This window comes from Capricornis sumatraensis, chromosome 11, assembly GCF_032405125.1.
Source record: "Capricornis sumatraensis isolate serow.1 chromosome 11, serow.2, whole genome shotgun sequence".
Lineage (NCBI taxonomy): Eukaryota > Metazoa > Chordata > Mammalia > Artiodactyla > Bovidae > Capricornis > Capricornis sumatraensis.
The window spans coordinates 99,040,590-99,052,463 of NC_091079.1; the positions used below are offsets into that span (position 1 = coordinate 99,040,590).

Consider the following 11,874-nt stretch of genomic DNA (forward strand, 5'->3'; position numbering starts at 1 on the left):
CTGTCCATTACCAACTCCTGGAGTTCACTCAGACTCACATCCATCAAGTCGGTGATGCCAACCAGCCATCTCATCCTTGTTTCTCCCCTTCTCCTCCTGCCCCCAAGCCCTCCCAGCATCAGAGTCTTTTCCAGTGAGTCAACTCTTCGCATGAGGTGGCCAAAGTACTGGAGTTTCAGCTTTAGCATCATTCCTTCCAAAGAACACCCAGGGCTGATCTCCTTCAGAATGGACTGGTTGGATCTCCTTGCAGTCCAAGGGACTCTGAAGAGTCTTCTCCAACATCACAATTCAAAAGCATCAATTGTTCGGTGCTCAGCTTTCTTCACAGTCCAACTCTCACATCCATATATGACCACTGAAAAAACCATAGCCTTGACTAGACGGATCTTTGTTGGCCAAGTAGACTTCCTTGATATCTCAGTTGGTAAAGAATCTGCCCTCAATGCAGGAGACCCCAGTTTGATTCCCGGGTCAGGAATATCCACTGGAGAAGGGATAGGCTACCCTCCCTTGTGGCTCAGCTAGGAAAGAGTCCACCTGCAATGTGGGAGACCTGGGTTCAATCCCTGGGCTGAAGATCCCCTGGAGAAGGGAAAGGCTACCCACTCCAGTATTTTGGCCTGGAGAATTCCATGAACTGTATAGTCCATGGGGTCCCAAAGAGTTGGACACGACTGTGTGACTCTCACTTTCACTTTGGACACACATGTATGTAACGTGTATATCGTATATATCTTAAACGTTATGCACACTCAAAAACTAGATACTGCATGTACACAGTGTGTAGAATCTGTGTCCTACATACAACATATATATTGTATGTAACTTAAATGTTACACATGAATTTAGCACCTGCCTCCAGTGTGGGAGAACCAGGTTTGGTCCCTGGGTCAGGAAGATCCCCTGGAGAAGGAAATAGTAACCCACTCCAGTATTCTTTCCTGGAGAATCCCATGGACAGAGAAGCCTGGTAGGCTACAGTCCATTGGGTCGCAAAGAGTCGGACACAACTGAGCGACTTCACTTACTCACTTACTTACTTGGAGCATGTAGATAGTATGTTATAAATTTTGAATGTATAATGAATTTATATGAATGAATTCAGATCACAGTAGATTGAATCATGAAATTACCAATATCAGCCTATGTTTGAAATGAAAAAACTACAATTTATTGTGATTGAACAGTAAAATAAAATTTCCATGAAGAAAAAGTTCACGGGAAGAATTACCTTTTCAGATAAATAAAGTTATCAATCATAATCAAAGATACCATCCAGGTCTTTTTTTTACCCCAGTAATTTATCCTTGGACAGGTAGCACAAACAAACATCTGCCCAAAGACCCTAACAAGAATGTTGAAGGCAAAGCAGCAATCTTTTCCGTCAACGGGGACAGGTGTACCAAAAGCAGGCTAGTTAGTTACATCAGCTCAGGAAATCGATTGATCCCTAAGGCAATGACAGGGAGACCTGACCATCTGCAGGCCCCAAGAAGATAAATAAATCAGATTCAGATGTCTGCTGCAACTCTGGGTATGATCAGAATGTCCCTTAATTCTTTATCGCATGGAACAATGACAGAAGACACTTGCCAGCTGGCGCAAACTGCTCGACTTGGCAGTCAGTCACGGGAAGAAAGGTGTCTCCCGCCTCCTAAATGTCTTCAGTCCGCTGCTGTTTCACAGAATGAGAAGGTAAAATAAACAAGGAAAGATATGTATTAAAAGACACCATATAAATATTGTTAGATAAAATGGTGAAGTGTTTCTTTTCAAATCGCACATCTTATAGACAAACAACAAGCTCTTACGGTACAGCCCAGGGAACTATCAGGAGCTATATTCAACATCCTGTGATAAACCACAATGGAAAATACTATGAAACAGATATATATATATATACGTACGTGTATGTGTGTGCACGTGCTTAGTCACTCAGTCATGTCCGATTCTTTGTGACCCATGGACTGTAGCCCACCAGGCACCTCTGTCCATGAGGATTCTCCAGGCAAGTATACTGGAGTGGGTTGCCATGCTCCCCTCCAGGGAATCTTCCAGATCCGGGAATCAAATCAGGGTCTCCTGCATTGCAGGTGGGTTCTATATCAACTGGGCCACCAGGCAAGCCTTATATATAGTAAATAAACTATTCTTCAATTAAAAACAGTAAAATGAGACGGCGTGTCCTACTTTGGGGTTATTCCCACTTGCAGGGTGATATGGGAAATGCCCTGCTTCTAACACTCCTCCCCACGGGGTGAAGTTCACTGGTTACAACCACCCTGGCCAGGCTCAACTCTCTCCTTGTCCCCTAATTCTGTATTTGAAAGAAGAATCGCACAAGAGTAGAACACAGCTTGCTTCTGACCTTCTTGAAACTGATGTTCCTTCAAGAAATACATCCCCCCAATCTCTTCCTCCATTCTGTCACTTTTAAAGGAGGCTCCTAAAGAGACCAGGGAGAGGCCTGGCCCGCCCAGCCCCATAGCTAAGGCTGCTATTTCTAGGATTCAATATTGCCCATAAACACAGACCTTTTATAAAATAAAGGTGATATTTTGTGCCCCATGTGTTGACCTTTCCATCACATTTCTCAGTTGCTTCAAGAACTTGGGAGAGAACTATTATTAAAGACTCTCAAGAGCCTCACTGGCAAAATGAACTTCAACCGAAAATAAACACACATTTTCCAATCAGTTTTTAAGAACTATCATCTCTCACATCTCTACAGATTTGGAAGTAAAGAGCTTGCTGGCCACAACCTTGCAGTTCAGCCCAATAAACCTGGGAAAAAAGAGAATTAAAAGAACCCTTGACTTCGAGATGTTATGACTTGTTTCCTTCTTTTCTTTCTAATGGATACACTCTGGACAGAAATTCTTCCACTTGAAGCAAAAACAAAGAAACACACAAAGCAAAAAAGAACATAGAGCTACCCTGCCTTTTAACACCAGGTGAATCCCGATGGATTAATACAAGATTAGTAAAATTTGAGTCTATACTGGCTGGAACCACAAAGCTACAACGAGATGACAAAGCATAGCCAGTAAAATCTGTAGATGAAATTATAATAATACAAAACTTTACGTCATTTTGCAATTGTGAGAAGACAGTTATGAAGAGTAACTTGGTTCCAATTAAATAGCACTCTATTTTTACACAAAATAGATGATCATAATAGTCGACGACCCTTTTTAAGGGAAGTGCTGCTGGAAAAATTACAAGGCAACGCAAGCCTAAGCAGCTGCATCTGTTGGACGGGGACTTTGCAGCTGCACAAAGCCCAGGGTAAATGACAAGCAATTCTTCTCACTCACCTCGCTATTACTTCTAAATCTTAAGACTCATATTTCATCTTTCAGCATCATATTATTTTTCCTATTGAACTGCTGAAGAAAAAAAAAAGATAATTTCACTAAAGATGGTAAAATGAAGTGGACAGCCTCTTTGTCACAGATATAAACGAGAGGAAAAAGTCATTCAATTTTATTCCCTGGTTAAAGAAATATTTTCCAGGCTCTTACCTGGGTCAGCATGTAACCTCTGCAAGGGACGATAACAGAGAGCTTCATAACTGGTAATGAATTGAGAGTCATGTTAGCACTGTCAGAGTAGTGATGCCATATCACAGAAATAGTCCTTCTCTGTCGAGAGTTCAGGTTTCCAAAAACTAAGCAATAAAATCAACTATAGTCAAGTGCACCTGCCTACAAATCAGGAGACAACCACGCCCCTAAAAAATGACTCCTGCAGCTCCCGCGCCAGCATCTGTGAAATAAAGCTGGGGGAATTACTGAAGTTTAAGGCTTCTTTTATTGGTGAGATTTTTGGTGTCTCTTATATGTGTTTATTGTGAGAGAAACAAATGGGTAAAAGACACTTCTGCTAAGGGAGTAAAAGAAAACCAAAAGACAGTACTCTTGACAGCTAAACCGTTTATAAAGGAAGGAAATTTGGTTATTCTCCTTTTCATTCTGTGCTACTTCAAGTCACTGTACTAATGGTTCCTGCTTCTAAAACTTTCGTTTGTATCACCTTTATTTAAATATGTGAATTAAAGAAAATACATTTAATCGCACTTTTCTTATCACATGAGAGCTACATGTTCATCATTTCAAATACAAAGGCTTATGAAAGAAAAATGAGAAGTCTCTGTAATCTTACCACCCAGGCACAACCACTGTTAATATTTTCTATATGGGTGTATGGATGTGAAATTTGAAATAGCTTTCCAGTTACTGGCCTTTTGAGTGGTACTGAAGAACACTCAGAATGAGTGCCTGTCCAAGTATGTATTTTCAGTGGTCAAATTGAAACAGGCACCAGAGAATGAAGAAATCACTTCCAAACAAGTAACTATCAAGGTCCAAGAATCCATACTGTGGAAACTTGCACAGTTAAAGAAGTAGAAAATAAGCTGAGGAGAATGTAAGAAATTGAGCGTCATGATTAAGAGAATTCCACTTATTCATTACCCTGCTAAATGGCATTCCTGCTTAATTGGAATAATCAGCAAGACAGAAACTTAGTTCAATGCATTCAGATGACTCCTAACAGCAGTTAACTGGCTCACCCTTCTCACTCAAATGGAACCCCGGGGTTACCTCTCAGCCTTGTTCCCAGGAGTCAGGTCTACAGCATTTACTCACATAAATGTCTCCAGGGACCTGTCTTTATGGTTTCCTCACGCTCCACTGCAGAGATGACTCAGAAGGTTTCATCCGGGTTTTTGTTTCCTTCATAGCACCTTTATCAAATTAGTGCATATGCAGTGTGGTAGACTGAGGTTAATGATGCACTTAGAGCTTTACTAAAGAATATATTCTTAAAGAGAGTGCCTTTAATTTCATAAAGTGCCTATTTTTCAGTCTTACAATTGTGCATTTGACGTCACATTTAGCTATTACAGCAGAATTTCAGGATAAGAATGACAGGAAACCACAAAATGTCAACCTCAAATGAGTTTAGTTCAAGTTAACCAATTAAATTTTAACTGCTAGAAAACAAATTCCCTACTAAACATGCTTCTTTAGACAAATGAATCATTAAGAGTAAAGTTCTAGTGGCGATAGATGCTGTAGCAATTTCATTCAATTCAATTCTAACAAGCTGATTTTTTTTTAATTTTTATTTTTACTCTATTTTACTTTACAATACTGTATTGGTTTTGCCATACATTGGCATGAATCCGCCACGGGTGTACATGAGTTCCCAACCCTGAATGATTTCACTGCCATGATATGAAAAGTCCTTTGTATTTTTACGATTGAATACAAAATACATGAAGGCCTACTCTCACCTGACACTGAAACACTTTTTAATCTTTTAACCTACCACAAACACACCACCTTCTTTCTCGGCAAGAAGGTGAATTAATGCAGACTGTTAGGTCTCTCTCCTAAACCCAACCCTAGAGAGGTGACGGAAAAACACAAGGAAATCTGGGGACCTGAGACAATACAATTTTAAGAATTTTTTTGGATATATATGTCATTTTCTTGGAGGGAAATGGCATAAGAGTGGATAGAATGACCAAAGGAGAACTTCTAACCATGTTCTTTTCCACTTTACACTGGGCTGAGCATTGCTCCTTGCACAGCCATGCCCAGGCTGGCACAACAGGGTAAATGACAAAAGGGCAGCTGTCATAGGTCAGGGCTTTCAGAAGCAGAGTCTGAGATAGAGTTTGAGGAACAATGCATTTATTAAAGGCCAGTTCAGTCCAGTTCAGTCCAGTTCAGTTCAGGTCAGTTCAGTTCAGTTCAGTCGCTCAACCGTGTCTGACTCTTTGCGACCCCATGAACCGCAGCACACCAGGCCTCCCTGTCCATCACCAACTCCCGGAGTTTACTCAGACTCATGTCCACCGAGTTAGTCATGCCATCCAACCATCTCATCCTCTGTCATCCCCTTTGCCTCCTGCCCTCAATCTTTCCCAGCACCAGGGTCTTTTCCAATAAGTCAGCTCTTTGCATCAGGTGAACTAAGTATTGGACTTTCAGCTTCAGCATCAGTCCTTCCAATGAACACTCAGGATTGATTTCCTTTAGGACAAATTGGTTGGACCTCCTTGCTATCCAAAGGGACTCTCAAGGGTCTTCTCCAACAGCACAGTTCAAAAGCATCAATTCTTTGGCGCTCAGCCTTCTTCACAGTCCAGCCTTTTCTCCCATCCATACATGACCACTGGAAAAACCATAGCCTTGACTAGATGGACCTCAGTCAGCAAAGTAATGTCTCTGCTTTTGAATATGCTGTCTAGGTTGGTCATAACTTTTCTTCCAAGGAGTAAGCATCTTTTAATTTCATGGCTGCAGTCACCATCTGCAGTGATTTTGGAGCCCAAGAAGATAAAGTCTCTCACTGTTTCCATTGTTTCCCCATCTATTTGCCATGAAGTGATGGGACCAGACGCCACCAGAGGCCAACACCTGTGAAAAAGGACAATAAAGCAGACTTGGATAGAGAAAGAAATCAAGCAGTGATGCAGACGTGACACATCCTTGGTCTGAAAGTAGAGCCAGGGGAGCAAGACTGCTGCCACGCGTGACCCGATCACAGTGGCGTTGCTCCCTCTGCCAGGCTCAGTCACCCGATATGGATTTCTCTGGGAAAGACATGAGCTTGCTGAGACAGCCCCCTGCTTCTGATGAAGGCCATGAAGGAGCTAACAGGTGGAGGTTCACCACACCCTCATAACTGAGCAAGCAGTCCTTCCTTGAAGTGGAATCCAGAGTTCCATATTTTGTCTACCACAGTGGACTGCTGCTGCTAAGTCGCTTCAGTCGTGTCCGACTCTGTGTGACCCCATAGACGGTAGCCCACCAGGCTCCCCCATCCCTGGGATTCTCCAGGCAAGAACACTGGGGTGGGTTGCCATTTCCTTCTCCAATGCATGAAAGGAAAAGTGAAAGTGAAGTCACTCAGCTGTGTCCAAGTCTTAGTGACCCCATGGACTGCAGCCCACCAGGCTTCTCCGTCCATGTGATTTTCCAGGCAAGAGAACTGGAGTGGGGTGCCATTGCCTTCTCCGACCACAGTGGACTAGTGGCCAGCAAGTAAGAGGAGTGAGTAATAGTGTATGCAGAGAGACCGTAGTCCCTTGGAACTTTTCATCTCATTCTTATTCTTTATACTCTCAGGATTCAATTATCAGAGTTAATTACCATATAAAAAAAGGGAAATAATTTCACTAATGGATACAGAAGCAAATAGTACACATAAAATATTAGTAAATAAAATGCATATATTTTATATAAAACTATACTGCAAGGGTTTTGTAGGCATATGAAATGTTTATTTAGACCATTTCTGAGGATTTGGCTTTAAAAGTTTTATATGCAGCATTCAAGCTTATCTTAGTGAACAGAGTCTAGTCTTTGAGCGATCGTGTATCATCGAGGCCTGTAGAACTTTCATTATCATTTGCAACAAGGCTTCTCTATTGTTGTAAGCCCAGGAGCCATTTGGATCCATTAGAATAGTGATGACTGCCTTTATGTGTATGCAGTATGTTAAATACACACACACATACTTGTATTTCACTGGTATATGAAGTCCAAGTGTTGGAACTACTGGTTCATCAGGACCATATGACTTTGCCAGCATTTCTCCCATATGGCTATCTAGTCTCCCTAGCGATGAGAAATCCATGTGACAATCATATTTATCGCGGAGTGAGTCCTCAAAAATATAAGTAAGGCTTAAGAACAGTAAGCAAACAAACCGAACCCTAAAGGAGTATAACTCTAGTAGAGCTTTGGCAACAGCAGAATTACTGGTTAGAGTGGCTTTGAATATTTGCAACATGTAGTTATTTGCAGTTTTGTTGTGCGTATGATTTGGAAAAACAGGCATGGCGAGCAGGCAAGCGAGATAAGCCGATTGCCAAAAACCACTACTCAGTGAGGCTGAAGTAGCTGTTGCAGTATTTAGAATTTATTTATTCATATAGAAAAGCCTTGCGAAACTCATTTGTTTAGGTGAAATGTAAAATGGCTTATAAATGAAAACCCACAGTGGGAGTGGACATAGAAGTAAAAAAGTTTCAGATAAAAACAAAAAGAGCAATTATCCTAAGTAGCCATGAGGGCAAGTTACATGTCACTTTAGTGTTCACACGCCGGGGTTATCGAGACGCCCTCAAGACGCGTTCCTTTCTGTCAAACCCAGTCCATTACTGGTCTCCTTGGCAAGGAAGGTCATGGGTTTGAGGGCACAGGTTTTTGAGAATAATTGCTTAGACCAGTCACCAGCCGTATGACTTTGTTCAACTTACCTTTCTTCAGTTTCAACTCTCTTATGTGCAAAATAGTTAGTAATATACATATTTGGAATTGAAGATTATTAAATTAAATCAAGGAATGTCAATAATGTTACCTCACTTATTCCTATCTACACTACCCTCTCCTGTTTCCCAATTATTTGCAAAATTTTATTTTTTACTTGGAGAAGACTCTTGAGGGTCTCTTGGACTGCAAGGAGATCAAACCAATCCATCCTAAAGGAGATCAGTCCTGAATACTCATTGGAAGGACTGATGCTGAAGCTGAAGCTCATACTTTGGTCTCATCTTTACCTGATGTAAAGAACTGACTCATTAGAAAAGACCCTGATGCTGGGAAAGACTGAAGGCAGGAGGAGAAGGGGACGACAGAGGATGAGATGGTTGGGTGGCGTCACCGACTCAATGGACATGAGTTTGAGTGAACTCCAGGAGCTGGTGATGTTCAGGGAGGCCTAGCGTGCTATAGTCCATGTGGTCACAAAGAATTGGACACAACAGAGTGACTGAACATCAGCAAATTCTTTCTTTTTTTTCCCCTCTTTTTTCTTTTTTTATTAAATATCCTCATTTTCTAAAAATAAGCAACTGGAGCTTGTCAACATTTTAAGGTTCATTACTACAAAACCATAGCAAAGTTCAATGTACAAACCATAGTACATCAGAGACACAGTGACAAATGTATAATCAAATGTCCTATTATTTGATCACAATTTATTTTAAAGTCATGCAAAGCCAGCAACAGTCAGGCTGGACAAATACTTGATTGTACCCATGTTTCCCTGGGGGTGGGGACGCAGCACTGAGTTACACAATGAGATCAAACCTACTTCCTTTCCGCCTTCCTGGCAACATTTGTGTTAGATAATAAGGCAAAGGATGGGCAGCTACTGAATCACTGGTGGTTCGAACCATGCAACAACAACAAATAATAGAGGAATAGGTGTGCAATAAACATCTGATTGCTGAATCTTGGGCTGAAAAAGACAGAAAAATTATCACAGAAGGTAATAATGGTTGAAAGGCATTTCGACTTATAATTTTTAAAAATTAATCCAAGCAATAAGCTTAAAGTTCTTCCTGCCACCTTTACACAGGGCAGCACAGTCCAAAGGCAATTTTCTCTTTTCTGTAATTTCTTAGGTCGATAACATGGAGTGGTCTGCTTCTGCCCTCTCTTGTTCCACATGAGGGGAAACACACAAAACCACCTAAACATCTTCCAAAGCTCTGGGTTATAGCTATGATCAACAAATAACATTTATTTCACACCTAAGCATAAATAGCTAAAATGAAGATTACTGTTCACTTTCCTCTTCCATTATCTCCACTCTGCGAGGCCCGTGGAGTAGAACGTAAGCTGTGTGCCAGTCTCCACCACCAGAAAGCCGTAAGATATCCTCTGGTGTCACGATGCTGACCTTATCGTCGTCAAACTTGATCCATTCATCTGGTTTCCTTTTCACCCATGATACATAATGGCCTGAAGAGCTAGACCATCCCTGATGCGTTAGCACTGCTTGTAAATCATGGTATCCACAATTACTGGAGCCAATGTCATCAGCAAAAGCAAAGGGTTCCTACTTAACTTCTTTTGGGGACTACTGTTTTTGTCACCTGTCTTTGGCTGCTGATTCACTTTTTTATCCTCTAGATCCTTGAATTTTGATCGAAAAGAAACCGTTTTCTCTTGCAGTTGTGGTGTACATAGTTCATACACATCCAACATAAGAGGAAATTTCACTTCCTTAAGAACTTCAGCATTCACAGATTCCTTCTCTTTGTAAAAAAATCGAACCATCTGAATAGTTAAGTAAGCAGGTAACCGGCTGATCTTTGAAGATTTGATGTACAAAGCATTTCTTTGCAATGTTGGAGACTGGTGATTTCTTCCTGAAGTCGCAACTTAAGTCCTGTAAAAAGATACTTGACTTTTTGATTGATGAACCAGCTAAGCTGAAGCTGACTTTCCTTTCCTTTAGTGACCTCTTCTGCTTCAGATTCTGTACATTTCATGGTCGTCTCAAATTCAACTCCAAAGAACTGAGCAATTAAACTTTTCTTTTTAGAAGGTGTCACTGCTGATGCAGATGAAGAATCTGTCTCTTTAACAGTATCATCCTCTATAGCTTCCAATTCCTGCTGTAATACTCGCATCATTTGTACCCAACACTCCTTAGCATCCTGCTGAAGATACTGTCCTTGCTCACCCTTCTCTGCAAACTGTGGAAAAGCCATGTGCAAAAACTGCAGTGGAATAATTGGTGGAATACTAGAAGAAGTTTTATCCATGGAATCAAACAAATCTCTAAGGGCTGCACTAATGTACTGTGCTGACGCCATCTCTCCTGAAGCCCTCAAGGCGCCTGCATACCTTTTCAGGGCATCTTTGAGTTCAGGCACAGAACGAATTCACTGAACTGCAGCATCCATGTGACAAGTATTGCCAAGGGTTGTCAATCCACATGGTAATTCCATAGCAGATGCCAACTGTTTTTCTGTCATGTCTTCTACAAAGACAGTTTTAGCTGAGGGGTCCTCAGGAAGAGCATCTGCTGACCCCATCATTAGTACAGTCATTCCATTTTTCATTTTGATGTTTCCCCAATCATCATCCTTCAGTGTTCCTCCTTTCACCATAACTTTCTGTCTGGCCGGCTGGACTCCAGTCAGTGCAAAAAGCTGAGCCTTGAACACCATCGGAGGTTCATCAGTATTCAATTCTACACCTTCAGATTTCTCCTTTCCCCATTTCACAGTAACTGTATGTTTAAGTATCAGCATACACTGATATTTACCCACCATTACTTAATGCCCATCAAATTTTTTATTGCATAAATAGAATATTTCAAGTACCGTTCTATGGAATGGGTTGCTGTTTCCTTCTCCAGGACGGTTTCTGAGGCCTCTTCAAACTCAAGTTGTCATGGCTGAAATCAGTTTCATTCTAGATGAGCTACAGAGGAAATAGAACCTTCCCCAGATTCTAGAGGCTCCCCACATTCCTCGTCTTCCGGCCCCACTCCAGCCAAGGCACCATTTGACCTCGGCTTCATCCGCCCAGCAATTCTTCTCATCAGCAAATTCTTTACTTGATTATACTACAATCATAAATCTATTTATTGTCATGAGACATTTAAAAACATGTCCAGGCCTATATAACAGCTTTTACTCTATTTATTTATCTATGTGATTATTCTGATATCTTCCTGGATAATTAACTAACTCTGGATAAACTTTTTCAGGGTCTTTCATTATTACCACTTAATGGAAAAAGAGGAATAGAAAGATAAAAGTCTTACAGAAAATCAGAAGTATATTATACAAGAAAAAATGTCTAAAATCTGCATCTAAATATAATAAAGCTATAATTATACTTCAAAAGTCAAAGAAATCAAGGCTTGTGACATATTATTAAGAAAATGAATACTTTAATAACTCCATTAGATTCATGAAATTCATGATGCTGTACATCCTGTTATAAATTTGGATTAAAATAGCATGAAATACTTTCTTATAATGATTTGAAATTCACTTCCGTGTGTAAGACAGGCCCAAAGACAGAATGCCAAATCCAGCTTTATCAA

At 40.8% G+C, this 11,874-nt stretch overlaps 1 pseudogene; it reads right to left on the reverse strand.

Moving 5' to 3' along the window:
• Positions 1–9,585: 9,585 nt before the first annotated feature.
• LOC138088363 (ubiquitin carboxyl-terminal hydrolase 14 pseudogene) lies at positions 9,586–11,092 on the reverse strand (annotated as a pseudogene).
• Positions 11,093–11,874: the final 782 nt, after the last annotated feature.